At 53.2% G+C, this 10,307-nt stretch overlaps 1 long non-coding RNA gene across 7 annotated transcripts in view; it reads left to right on the forward strand.

Annotated features, from left to right (window-relative positions):
- LOC101143818 (uncharacterized) overlaps positions 1-9,980 on the forward strand; it is a 30,375-nt gene extending 20,395 nt beyond the window's left edge. For 6 of the 7 annotated variants that reach the window (XR_002002930.4, XR_008671684.2, XR_008671688.2 and 3 more), the window contains 3 exons: positions 7-87; positions 851-988; positions 6,527-9,980. This is a non-coding gene — a long non-coding RNA (uncharacterized lncRNA). Of the gene's footprint in view, positions 1-6; positions 253-850; positions 989-6,526 lie in introns of all 7 variants that reach the window. The other variant, XR_004067408.3, reaches the window with a different exon arrangement.
- Positions 9,981-10,307: the final 327 nt, after the last annotated feature.

A 10,307-nucleotide genomic window follows, 5' to 3' on the forward strand; every position in this document is an offset into this window, starting at 1 on the left:
TAACAGCAAGAAGGATGACTGTAGCCTGTGGATTGTACTGCAGTAGGAAACTGTCCTAGCAAGGCTCCACCTTGCCCCAGCTTCAAGGTATATCGTCTCAAAATGCAGGGGACTTCAGATGAGTTTTGAGCACCCTTTCTTTTATTATAAAAAAAATTCCAGACAGTTCAGCCAATACTGACTAAGGGCTGAGACCAGTTCCATGCTTTTCTGTCTCCGGAGGAATTTGCTTCCATCTGGATGCCTGAAACGGTATTTTACTTCACCTCCTGTGTCACCAGCAGCAGTCCTGGGAGCCCTGGGGAGGAGGTTTTTGGGAGAGCCAGCTCACAGCCTCTCCATAACCTTTTAGCCACCCCAGTGCTGGGCAGCCAGGGTGTGGGCTTTTGACTGAATGCACTTGCCCTCCTGCATTCATTACACCATTGTCAGTGTGTGTGTCTGGGGCTGCCTCTGGGTGTGCGTGGTTTTTTTTGTGTCTGCGTGTCAGTGTCAGGCTATGTGTGTCTGTTTCTGTCGGCCTGTCTAGGCGCGCTCAGTGCAACAAGGAGCTGGGGGAGGTGGCGGTAAAGAGGAAGGGCATTTCAAAGCCCAGCTGTCCTCCTCAGGGACCTCAGGAGATGCGTGTGTGTGTATGCGTGTGTGTGTGTGTGTGTGTGTGTGTATTTTTTTCCATGCTGCTCATTGTGTGGGGCTGCATGCGAGTGTCTGACCAGGTGTGGTGTGAGCAGCCGCTGGGCTGGGTGAGCCCCATCTGCCGTGAGCTCCCAGACTTGCCTTCTAGCCCTCTGCTGCCATCCATGGGGAGCCTCTCCCTTCGCAGCTCACCGTCTCCTCTCTAATTTATTAGCTGGAAAGGAGGAGAACATGAAACATTGCTTGAAGACAATGGCCGAGACAGCAGGTCCCACCCTGCACAGCCACCAGCATCTCTCCCCTCAGCCCTGTCTCCTCTTCTGCAGTTGGGATCTGCACATTTAAGCCTGAAGTAAGAATAAAACAAACCCCCAAACCACCCTATTAAAAAATGTGCCTGGCCTGGACATGCAGAGGTAGCTATAAACTGTTGAAGGTGGGAGAGGTCAACAAAATGAAGGTTTGCGCCTTCTTCTACTCTGGGGCCCCCCACCTCTGAGTCCCAGCACTTCCCCCCAGCTCCAAGCCAGGTTGAGGGGGGGCAAGGGGGCCCAAGGCAGCTGCAGGGGCTGTGTTAGTAAACACTTTCCTGGGTTCCCATTTTCTTTACACCCCCCACCCTTCTCTACTCCTTGATGCCCCGTTATACACTCCCACCCCCAGCATCCCCTTTTCTGTGGCCTGCACAATGAGCTCATTGTCCCGGGTGTGATTTGAATAAGGGATCGGTGGGCCTGTTCCCAGCATTGTCCAAGGGGCTGGGAAAAACCCCAGCGCAGGCAGGAGGACCAGACCAGACAGAGACAGATGCCTAAATTAGCAACAAAGCTTTGTGCACGTCCCCTGGACAAGGGCTTGCCTTGTTTGCGTGGACTCGAGGGTGTGGAGCTGGCCGGCTGCTCGCATGTCTCCCCATGTTAATTAGTTTTGCATGCATGTCTGAGAAGGTGCCAGGGGAGATGTGTTTGCCTTTCCCCGGAGGGGGCCCTGTTTGTGGCTGGCCAGTAGGCTGGGGTCTTGGAGCTGAGAGGGGCTGGGCCTACCTGGGGAGCCAGGCTCTGAGCCTGGCTGGGGAATCACAGCTTTCCCATCCTGTAGTTCTCTCTCTCTGCCCTCTGGGGGGCCTGGCTTTGCTCCCTATGCCTTCTCCCTGCCACCCCTCCATGTTTGAAAGTTGGTCAGCTCTGACTACTGGGACTCACTGGCTTCCTCCCAGACCCAGGCCAGTGCCTGTCCATCTGGCAGTCTGTCTCTTGCGACACAGAGCCCCTCGGGACCGGGCAGCAGAAACAGCCAGTCTGGACTCTTCTCCGTCCCCGAGCCAGATGGCCAGTCTGCTGATCGCATTACGGCCTCCCCTGTCCCCAGACCCCTGCCGCCTGTGGTTGGACCAGGATCTTGTGTGGGATATGATGGAGAAGCTCCCTTTTAGGACCTCATAGAGGCCTGGCCCTGAAAGGAAAGGGGTCTGGTAGACAGGGCGTAAGGCATGTCCTTGCTACCAGCTTCTGTGTGACCTCAGGCAGGCCAAGTGACCCCGACTCCTGAATCTTAGTTTTCTTGTTGGCAAGAGGAGTGAGTTGAGCTTCAGGAATCTCTTGGCTCTCTTCTAGCTCAGAAAACCTCTGATGGTGATAACAGTGGTGATCATTTCAAAACTGTGTTGATTTAGCATTCACTGATGTAGCACAATGACAGGAATGGGACTAATGAATTCTGGCTGGGGTGGAGGGGAGTGTTGCAGGAAGGATTTCATCCCTGTTGATATTCAGTGTGGGCTCCTGTTTTCAGAGTGTGGGGAGGACCAGGAGCAGGCAGAGCCTGTCTTCCCAGGTCTTCACAGAGGAGCCCTTCCCCATCCCTACCCTGCAGTGGTGAGAAGCAGGCCCTGGCCCAGCAGAAGGGAGCTTGGCAGTGGCAAAGAAGAAGCTGGAGGGATAGCAGCTGCTGGCCTGGGCCCTGGATGTGTCCTGGTTGCCCCTTGCAGGTCCTGGGACGGGGTTGGTGGGGGTGGGCAGGGGACAGGGCTGAGAAGGGTCAGGGTTCATCTGGAAACTTCAGAGTTCCCACCTCTCCATAGCCCTTCAGAATAACCCCAGGTGGTGGGTGGGGAGTGGGATGAAGCATCACCCTGCTATTCAGTGCGGGGGTCTCAGGTTCAGTGGTCAGGGTGTCTGGCTCCTTCTTTGCCAGCCTCCCCATCTCTGGCACCCTCCCACTCTCTCATCAGGTGTTGTGGGATATATCTTGCACTGGGGCCAGGCAGCTGACCAGAGCCACCCACAAGGAGCCTCTGGAATTAACCTCAGGTAGCCACTCAGGCCAGGCAGGGGAGAGACCCTGGGCCTCCCTTCCAGCAGGGACCTTCCTTCCCATGCTGCTGTGCCAGCCAGTTCCCACATGCAGTGCACTTGTTCCTTCCATTTGGGCTGCCTTTCCCCTCTCTGCCTCTCTCTCTCTTTCTATTTCTGTTTCTGGGGGGCCTCTTTTTCTACCCCTTTCCCTGTCTCCCTGAGCTGCTCCTAACTCAAGCTGGATAACTGGTGGTAAAGTCCAAAGCTCGATGAAGAAAAGAGGATAGAAGTTAGCGCTTCATGGCAAGGATAGAGTGAGAGAGTTGCCTACAGTATGGGTTGGGAGAAGAGGCAGGGCAGCAGGGCCTTGGGAGAGCTGCCCACTGCCCTCCCTGCCCCTCCCCATTCCTACCTCCCAGGGTTTAGCCGCCTCAGCTGTAGCTCTGAGCTCCTTAATCTGGTGATCCTTGTGGTGCTGGGGGGCGGGCTGGCAGAGGCTTTAGGAGGTGACAGGGGATCTTGGGAGTCGCACTCTGCTAACAGAGTGTCATGCAAAGCTGGAGAATCACATTCCGAGCGCAGCTCCTCCTTCTAAGGCAGTGGCCCGGCAGGGCTGGACCCAGCACGGGTGGTGCCCAGTGGAGGGCTGAGGCACAGGCCCTGCACGCAGTCGGGCATCACCTCCTCTTTGTCGCTCAAGAGGAAAGTTCCCAAGATTAGGGCTTTCTGGCCCTTTCTGCATGGCTAAGATTTTATTGTTTGGTAGCTGCCCCCACCCTTACCCCAGCTCCCAAATCCTCTGGCTGCCAATCCCAGTTAGAAGAAGTCTCTGTAAGTCACAGGTATCATCCCCCTGGTCACCTGTTGGGATAGTCGGGGTGGGGATTTGTCTAGAACTAAGCAAGTATGCCGGGTGGAATGGCTCCCCTGCCTAGATGAGAAGGGGAGAGAACCCCTGAGATGAACCCCTGATTCTCTCAGCGATGGGCCCTGAGAGAAGCCAGGAGAGACAGGAAATTGAGGTGGGGGTGCGAATGCAAGCGCAAGTGGTTCTGAGGCATCCAGCTCAGCAGAACTGGGGCAGCCCAGGCCTTGGACCTTGGCTGGAGGGTAGGGACAGAGGAGAAGATGCTGTGGGTCGAGGCCCAGGGCTCTGCTTCTGCCATGACTCTGCAGCAGACCCTGGATGTCTCAGAGCCTCCAAACCCTCATTTGTAAAATGAGCATCATAATCCCTACCTCCATTGGAGCTGCTATGAAGACTCTTGGGCACACGGGAAACACTCAGTGGGGTTAATTTTTCTTCTCCTTTTCCCTTAGATATGGGGCAGAGATGAAGGAGTTAAGCTTCTCCAGGTCATTTAAGATAGCTGAGATTTGGGGAATGGGGACAGTGGTGATATTCAGAATATTTAACCACCTGTACAGGTTGGGCACCAACCAGTCAGAATGACACCTGGCCCAAATCATCACCCAGGGAGGAGGGCACAGCTGAGCACAACTTGTCCCTATATCTTTCTGCCCCATCATGAGTCCATTTATCAGCAAGCATACAGACATCCCTTGAGGGCAGCTCCTGAGGAGGTTGCAGGATGCGGGATCCTGAGATCTTTGCATTCAAGCAAGTCAGGCCTGCCTAGCATGGGGCACCCTGCCTGACCTGGAAGAGGACCCGGAAGCAGAGGGCGGTGAGCTGAGGGCCTTCCCAGCTCCTGCCCCAAGCTGGCAGCAGACCTGCCACCAGGCTCTGGGGAAGAGCTGCTTCTGTGGGCTTTCGCCATCCTCACGTCCCCTAGAGCTGCCCCTCCTTCCTGTCCCTTCTTCTCAAAAGCACCATGGGTCAGGATTAGAGGGTCTGTTTGTTCTCTGATCTAACTCCTCGTGCCTATTTCTTCATCAGCCTGGGGAAGTTCGTGGTTTCTGTTATCTGACTGTGGAGTATGGGAGTGTGGTGTTGGGGTAGTGTGGAGCCATGTTCTATCATCATGGAAAGATTCTGGCCTCAAGGCAGGCAGCGTCTTCCCCCAGCCCCAGGCTTTCTGAGGCCACACCTGGACACGTGGTGCACTTAGCCAACACTGACTTATTTTACCTGGCCTATCTCTTTGCCTTGTTGGGTGAAATTAATGCCTTTGAGGGCCTAAGGTGGTCTGGTTAAGTGACAAGGGCATAGGAAGACACAACCTTACCTAGCTGGAAGTCAGAGATTTGGACTCTAGCCCACTTTCCCACTGAGTGGTCTTGGGCAAGCCACCTCCTTTACTGGATCCAGAAAAGTAGCATTGAGCCAGGTGTAGTGGCTCACACCTGTAATCCCAGTAACTGGGGAGGCTGAAGTAGGAGGCTCTCTTGAGGCCAAGAGTTTGAGAACAGCCTGAGTTTGAGAACAGTGAGACCCTATTCTTAAAAAATGAAAAAATTAGCCAAGTGTTCTGGCTACCTGGGAAGCTGAGGCAGGAGAATCACTTGAGCCCAGTAGTTCCAAGGCTGCAGTGATCATACCACTGCATTCTAGCCTGGATGACAGAGCAAGATCCTATTTCTTAAAGAAGAAAGAGAAAGAGAAAAAAGAAAAGGAACATTGAATAAGATGGTATCTGAGGTCCCTTTTAGCCCTGCATTTTTTCATCTGGGAGTTCTTCCTGCCTTTTCTACTCTGTTACCTGCCAGTAACCCCTGCTCCCAGCCCCCTGGCTCACAGGAAACATAGTTAGCTTTGTCCCGTTCAAGCTGACCTGGGATGCAACGAGGCACCATTACCTAGAGGCTACAAAAATGAAAACCCAGCTCACTGCTGGCAAGGGATGTGGGGCTGGGCAGTAACCTGTCCTGGAGCAAGACTTGGGCAGAGAGCATGAGTCTCACCTAGGTGCACTCCCAGCCTCTAATCTGGATGCCTTTGTCCTTTGTTCTACTTCTGTTTGCTCTGCATGGCATTTGCCTTGGTGGCTCTGTTTGCTCAGGTGGCCCTCAAGGTGGGTTTGCAGTGCTCTCCTTGGGATTTGTCCCATTCCACTTCCTTAGGCCAGAACCTTTAGACTCAAAAACTCCAATCCCTGAGAAGCAACCATGGGGGAAACACTACTTTTTGGTGCTGACCCCTCTCCGCAGCATCCCAGCTAGGAGGCTCTTCCACTGGTACAGCTGATACATGGATGTGGGCTCAGCATCTTATATGACTGGCATGACCTTGGGCCAGCTCCTTAGCTTCTCCGATCCTCTATTTCCTTATTTCTAACATGAAGATAACCACACCTTTCTCATAAAGTTGCAGTGAGGCATAGAAATAACACAGATAAAGTACCTTGAAATGATGTTCTCTCTTACCTTCTAGTGCCAGCTGCACCCAGAGGCTTCAAAGGCCACAGACATAAACCCTTAACTTTCCTGACCTCTTGCTTTTGAGTTTCAGGACTGCCCTGCTGGGGAAGTGCTGAGACAACCTTGGAGGAGCTCCTCCCCCCAGCCCACCGCCCCTCCTTCCCCAGGGGGCAGAAATACCTAGTTTCAGCCCTAATAATACCTGAATGAGATTTATAGGACACCTTCCTCCCCAGAGTGCAAAGCTTCTCACATATTATTTCTCTTATCTTTAGATTGTCCTGTGAAGTGAAGTATGATCGGACAGCCTCTTTTCAGCTTTTATGAAAATGGAGACAGAGGAATTGTGGCTCTTGCCAAGGTCACAGGATTGGAATACAGAGCCAAGCCACCCCAGGACATGCAAGAGCCTCAGAAGGGAAAAAGCCCAGCAGGAAGGGAGAACAAGTAGCCTCTGTCCTGAGGTTGTAACAGCCAGGGGCCAGGATGGAGGAGGAGGACCCCGTAATCTGCCCATCTGGGACTTGGCAGGGGACCTGGGAAAATGTACCCCAACCCATCCCTCAAGGGCCTTTGCCTTTGGCCCATTGGCCTAGCATCTCTTTCTTCACCGTGTCTGTTCTTGTCACACCTAGTCAGGTCTGTTTGGGTCTGAGGTGCATGGAACGTTCTGGGTAGGCCTCCAGCAAACGGAAGCTCTTCACCGTGTTTCCAGCCTGGGACCAAGGGCAGCACACTGGCAAAGTTGCCAAAGCAAGGGACTCCAGCCTTTTAGGAGTTAATGACTCCCTCTCCCCAGCTGTCCTCCCCTTGGTGCTCCTCTTCCTCCCTCCTCCTGCTCACAGCAGGCAGGGCCTAGACCCAGGAGCCATGCTGCTGTGCTGTTGCCAGGGGAGCACGGAGGCAGATCTGAGCTATGCAGGGAAAAGGCCCGGCCTGTCAAAGTGTCTGAGATGAACCGCCGCCGTCCCTGTGCAGCTGGGCTCAGACATGTCTCAGCTCTTGTTCTGTGCCTGAGAATGGCGAAACCCAGTGAGGTTCAAGGGCAAACTCGCTATTCATTAGTCAGGGGTTCTTGACGTCCCGTCTCTCCCAGGGATGAGTTCCCCCCTCCTCTTTCTCCCCCTCCTATGACACATTCCTGGGTGCCTTTGGTGAGGACTGCATACCCTCCTCCTGCGTAGCCCCTCTCCAAAGGCCCCTGAATAAACTCCCCCCAAGGAGACCAGGCAGGGCAGAGACAATGGCTGCAGGAAATCATTCAGGCAGGACATGCTGGCCTGCCCTCCACCCAGTCCCCCTGTGGGCCCCACTCCCTTCTGATTCAGGGCACCCTTGGGCCCCCAGCCTATACAGGCCTGGACAGGAAGAAACCACTGGGAACCACCCTAAGGACAACATGCTAGTCCAGTGCCATTCTTCGCTGGCTCTGTGGGTGCCTTTGTGGCCTGTACCGACTGGCTGGCTAATTTTGTGGTTTCTGTACCATCACATGCCTATTTTAAGACACTGTCCAGCACTGTCGGTTAGGGAGTGTAAATTGTACAGTATTTTCTGAAATGTGGCAGTATCAAAATGTAAAAGGCACACATACTTGGTCACAAACAAATGGCACTATTTACTCTGTGGGCATATTTGTAAAAGTTGCCAAAGAATTATATACAAGGATGTTCATCAGAGCATTTCTTTTGAAGAGTAAAGAAATGGACATGAACCTGTGGTCCGTTCATATGGTGGAATACCTATGCAGCTGTAAAAATCAGTGTGGTAGATCTCTGTATATGAGTTGATGTGGAAGGTTGGCCAGTTCACATGATAAGGTGAATAGAATAAGTTACAGAACAGGCTGTGGAGTATGATCTTATTTGTAGATGTTTAAAACTGAGTCATAAGTATGCTTATATACAGATCGTTTCTGGAAGTATGTACTGGAAGGCTACCTCTGGGGAGTGGGGATGGGGGAATGCACTCTTCTATACTGTTATATTTTCTTTTAGTGCTCCTAAGGTACTTTTATTGAAAGATGTAAAGGGGTTCAATGTAATAGGCTGAACTTCTGTCAACTAAGTTGGCGTGGGTGCTTTAAGAGGGTGGTAGTGATGTTGCTGGAGAAAGTATCCCACAATCACTGGTGGCTTCAGCCACGGGCCATTTTGGGGCCTAATAATCACATATCATCATGGTTGCTAGTGTTAACCGAAAACCTACTAAGTGCCAGGCTTACTGTCTCTGGGTCTTGCTTACGTGGATGTCATTTTTCCAGTTTCACCAAATCGAAAGAGGTTAATTGGTTTGTTGGAGCTCCTTTGCAGGTGAAGGGCAGAGCCAGGAGCTTGGCTAGGGACAGGGGAGGTGGGTGGGGGATGCTGGATAGGTCTTGGCTCCCAGTTTCCTTCTGGGCAGACATTGCCCCTCTGCCCTGAGGACCTGCTTGTTTGGGGGAAGAGGCCTTTAGAGGCACCAGGGTCATGCCAGGTGTTGGATATGGTGAACTGGGAAGTGCTCCCATCTGGCCACAGCCCAGAAGTATCACCATGCTGGGGGATGGGGAACAGGGCTGTGAATGGGCCTATTTGCATAAGCAGCATGTGTCTGGAGAGAAAGACATCACAGAGCAGAAGAGTGCGGGTGCCCAGGAGTGCAATTGCCACCCCTACTTCATCCCTGAAAGAGTAAATGGCCTGGAAAGTGTCTCTGAGAGGTAATGCTGCACACCACCCTCCCTGGGGGCAGGGTCAGGCTACACCTGCCTTAGGTCAGGGGCTGCAGCAGCCTGCAGAGCTCTCCGTAGGGCCTCAGTAGCCTGGGAGGGAGCAGGGGCAGGGGGCAGGGAAAGAGGCGTAATGGGGCTGTCCAGAGGGGCCTGGGAAACCTGGTCCCTGAGGCCTGGGCACAGCTACAATCACTTCAAATTGGCTGTGGGGCCAGTGGACTGGGAAGGAAAAAAGCAATAAGAGTGACCAAGTGCAGAAGGCTGTCAGGTCCCAGGTCACATGCCTTAGTGCAGTGACTCCTCATCATTTTATGGGGTGTGGGTGTCATTGGTACACCCATTTTACAGATGAGGACACCGAGGCCCAGAAAAGTTAAGTTACGTGTCCTAAGTCACACAGCTTGTAAGTGCCAGAACTGAGATCAAAACCAAGTCTCTTTGACTTTAAAGTCTGTACTCTGACCCCAAAGAGATCCTGTTTGGTTTGGCCACTTATAGGAGGTCCCTAAAGCTGCAGACTCCCCTTGCCAGCACCCACATATAGAGACATTAACCCTTCCCCTGCAGGGTCACCTCAAATAGTCTTTTAGCTGGGCTTCTCCTGCAATTCCACCTAATGCCATCCCCTGGGTTTTGCCCAAACCTGAACTGGGCAGTGGGGTGAGAGGGGTTTACAGAGCCTCATACAGATAGGAGCCCATGGCTGCTGGTCATCTGCATTCCTGCAGGATTGGCTGTTCCTTGGGGTCCTTGGCAGGAAAATGAGGATTGCTCCGAGGCCTGCTCCAGTGCTTCCCAGAGGCTGGCCTGGTGTGGGGCTCTGGGAAGGCTGAGGCTGGAGAAGCAGAAGTAGGAGGGCAGAGATGGCACTCAGGTAGCTTGAATCACCAAGACCCTTCCAAGCCCCACAGGTTCTGAGGGAGTACTAGGGCCAGCTCTGGGAGAGGTCTCTTTCTATGCTGTGAACCCCCTGCCTTTCTTGCAGCCTACAATGAATAAATTTTCTTTGCAAAGGCTTCCATGTCTCTGGTCAGTTTTTCTAGGAGGACATGAGTGAGGAAAGTAGCACTCCGCCACCAGCAAAAACAACTGCTTGTGTCTTGCGGTGTGGTGGGGACACTGGTATGGGTGCAAAGGATGGAGCAAGAAGTCTTACAAGGCTTGGAAAGTCTGTCTTCTTGACCTGAGCTAGGGTCATTTGGGCAAGAAGTGAAGGTCATGGCCAGTGCAAGGCCTACCTTGCCTTGAGGATGCCCTGCCCTCAGGAGAGGGGTCCTGGAGGTTCTGGATTGGGAGCTAGCCCCCATGCTCCTTCTCAACCTCCATCAGTGTCTTCTCATGTA

Source organism: Gorilla gorilla, chromosome 16 (assembly GCF_029281585.2).
Source record: "Gorilla gorilla gorilla isolate KB3781 chromosome 16, NHGRI_mGorGor1-v2.1_pri, whole genome shotgun sequence".
Lineage (NCBI taxonomy): Eukaryota > Metazoa > Chordata > Mammalia > Primates > Hominidae > Gorilla > Gorilla gorilla.